This window comes from Taeniopygia guttata, chromosome 17, assembly GCF_048771995.1.
Source record: "Taeniopygia guttata chromosome 17, bTaeGut7.mat, whole genome shotgun sequence".
In the NCBI taxonomy this organism is placed as follows: domain Eukaryota; kingdom Metazoa; phylum Chordata; class Aves; order Passeriformes; family Estrildidae; genus Taeniopygia; species Taeniopygia guttata.
This window is the reverse complement of record NC_133042.1, coordinates 2,920,347-2,923,273: the sequence shown is the minus strand read 5'-3', so window position 1 is coordinate 2,923,273 and position 2,927 is coordinate 2,920,347.

Genomic DNA, 2,927 nt, shown 5'->3' with positions numbered 1-2,927 from the left:
ATCTGGCTCTTCCCAGAGCCAGGAGGGGCTGCAGAGCTTTACACCAGGCCCAGCCCTGCTCAAATTCCTGATAATCAACACAGGGATGTGCCTGTGGTTAAGAACATCCTGGTGGGGTGTCCCTCTCCTTCACTGCAACGTTGGTGCTTCCTTGCTAATAACAGATTTTTAAAAGTCCCAGAAATGCTAAGGAAGAACCTCAGTGCTGAAAACTGAATCTGGGAGCTGCTGCTGGGGATGATCCAGTAAAACTCCTCTGCTGGAAGGGTTGGTGATCCAAAAATGCCTGATTTCCCCTAGGGAACCAGAATGCCTTATCCTGTGTCAGAGGTCTGATAAATTAGTGTCAGTTATTTGTTTTGGGGGTTTGAGAGAAAAGCACAGAATTTACAGTCCATAGTTGTTGGAGCCCTGTGGAAATGCCCATCACTCCCCAGAGGAGGTTGTGCCATCCTTCCATGTTGTTCCAAACACACCCTTGGAGCAGCACCTGGATCAGCACTGGGCAGCCAAGTGATGTCTCAGGTTTGAGCTTTTCTATTTTTCACATTCTGTGCTGCTTTAGTCTGTGGGTCTGGGCTTCATATGAGGGGATGGTGAGCTCTCTGCACAGAATCACAGAATCACAGAATAATGAGGTTGGAAGAGACCTCTAATATCATCAAGTCCAACCTATGCCCTAACACCACAACTGGACTATAGCACCAAGTGCCAAGTCCAGTCTTTCTTTAAACATATCCAGAGATGGTGATTCCACCACCTCCCTAGGAAGACAATTCCAGTATTTTATTATTCTTTCAGTGAAAATTTTTTTCCTAATATCCAACCTAAACCTTCCCTGACATAGCTGAGGCTGTGATCTCTTGTTCTGTCAGTGCTGCCTGGTGGAAGAGACCGACCCCACCTGTCTGCAGCCTCCCTTCAGGAAGCTGTAGAGAGCAATAAGGTCACCTCTGAGCCTCCTCTTCTCCAGGCTAAACAACCCCAACTCCCTCAAACGTTCCTCGTAGGGCTTGTGTTCCAAGCCCCAAGCAGGGAGACAAAACAATTCCTGCTCCAGCTGGGCACCAAGGACAAATGATCCAAATCTCAGCCCAAGAGCACAAACACTGTGGGCTGGAGAGAGAAAAACAAGCAGGGTGGGACTGCCTGGGCTAAAGCTGGAATGGGACAATGAACTCCAAGGTGCCAATGGAGCAGAACTGATCCCAGGGAGAGCCCCCGGGAGCGCTCGTGCATTTTGGGACCATTTTGGGTCATCCTGGGTGCAGCCCTGGCTGGGCTCTGGTGCTGCCCAAGGTGGATCCATGGAGGAGATCCTTTGAATAAATCCCTGCTTTATTCTTTAGCTCTGTGCAGCCTCTGTTCTACATCAGCCATCACAAGGCATCACAGGAGTGCTCACTCTCCCTCACTGATTTTCCAGCTCTGCCTTGTTGCCATCAGGCTCTTATGTCTTTCTTTTAAAAACAAGGGAATCCCTGGAAAATATGTGCTAGGCCTTTTCTTTGGTATTTCCTCTCACCACAAAGAAAAACAAGAATTGCAAGGCATTGGCCAGTTCCTCCTCTTTCCATTTCCTCGAGTTATTTACTCTCCTACATTGACTTTCTGTGTTCCAGCTGCACTCTGTGACCTTCCCTCTGGCACCTCGGGGAGGGTCACGTCACTGGGAGGTGTCCTGCAAACACAGTCAGACACAAACTCTGTAGTGGAAGGGCACTGGGACACCACTGCCTGCTTCCTCTTCTCACAAGAAACTCTTGTGGGAGTTGGAGAAAGAAAAAGACTGTTTTGCAAGTTTCAGAGAATGATCTGTCATCTTGCCAGAGCTCCGAGTGGATTTTGCCTGGGGTTTTCCAAGGACTCTGAAAGAGTGAATGTACAGCTTGCTTAGAAACCCGCTGAGATTTGGACAGCAGATACTTGAAATGACAGCATTTCTGATCATCCACAGCTCTGCCACCGCTCAGGATGGCTGTGCCACAGCAGCCTGAGAGCAGAGTTTGTCTCAGGCGTGGTGCTGGCATGGGGCAATGCCAGTGTGGGATGCTGGTGGGTTGGGTGTGACAAATCCCACACCAGCATGAGGCTGGGACCATCCAGGAATGATCCTGGGAGCAGTGGTCCTGCTCCAGGGCAGACAGAGAGGCTGGCCTGGCTCACCTGCAGGCAGGTGCTTTCCTGGCCCCCAGTGCGGGTCGCTTTTCCCTCACACCCCTTATCAACCTCACTGCCTGCTCCTGGCTGTGCCAGTCCCTGCACTGACAGCACAGGACAGCAAAGGGACACTAAAGCAGGGCTCAGGATGCTTTGCAGGCTCTGGCAAGTCAGGGACAATGAGATGTCTTCATTTCAAGCCCTGCTGGAGGTGTATCCCTGCTCTCACCACCCTCCAAAGGCACTTGCACAAAATGATCCAAGAAAATATCTGCCCATATCCTGTCTGAGGTTTGCTTCCTGATCCACAATAAAACACACCTGAAACACACCAAACACTACTCCAATTCCCCATCACAAATGGGTGCTGAAAACCTGGGGATTAATGTTCTCAGAGAAACTGCAAACACTGACAGGTGCATTTGTAGAGAGCCCAGAAGCTTTCACAGACGAGTTTTCCCTATTGCATATGGATGAGCTACCCCTGTGGGATCAGCCCTGGGACAAAGGGATCCAAGGCAGTTCCCCCAGTGCTCCTGACCAGCATCTAAATGCCATGGAAGCACAATCAATCCAGCTTGGAAGCACTCAAAATACTTTGGAGGCATTTCAACTATACATCACATATTGGGTTATCTACTTCAAGCAGCGAGATGTCTTCCAAAGAAGTTTAATTCTGCTACTCTCTTCAGTTCTCTGAAAGTGACATTTCAGTGCATTCCTCTGTCCAAAATGTTGCTGTTTAATCATGATTTCTGCGTTTCAGG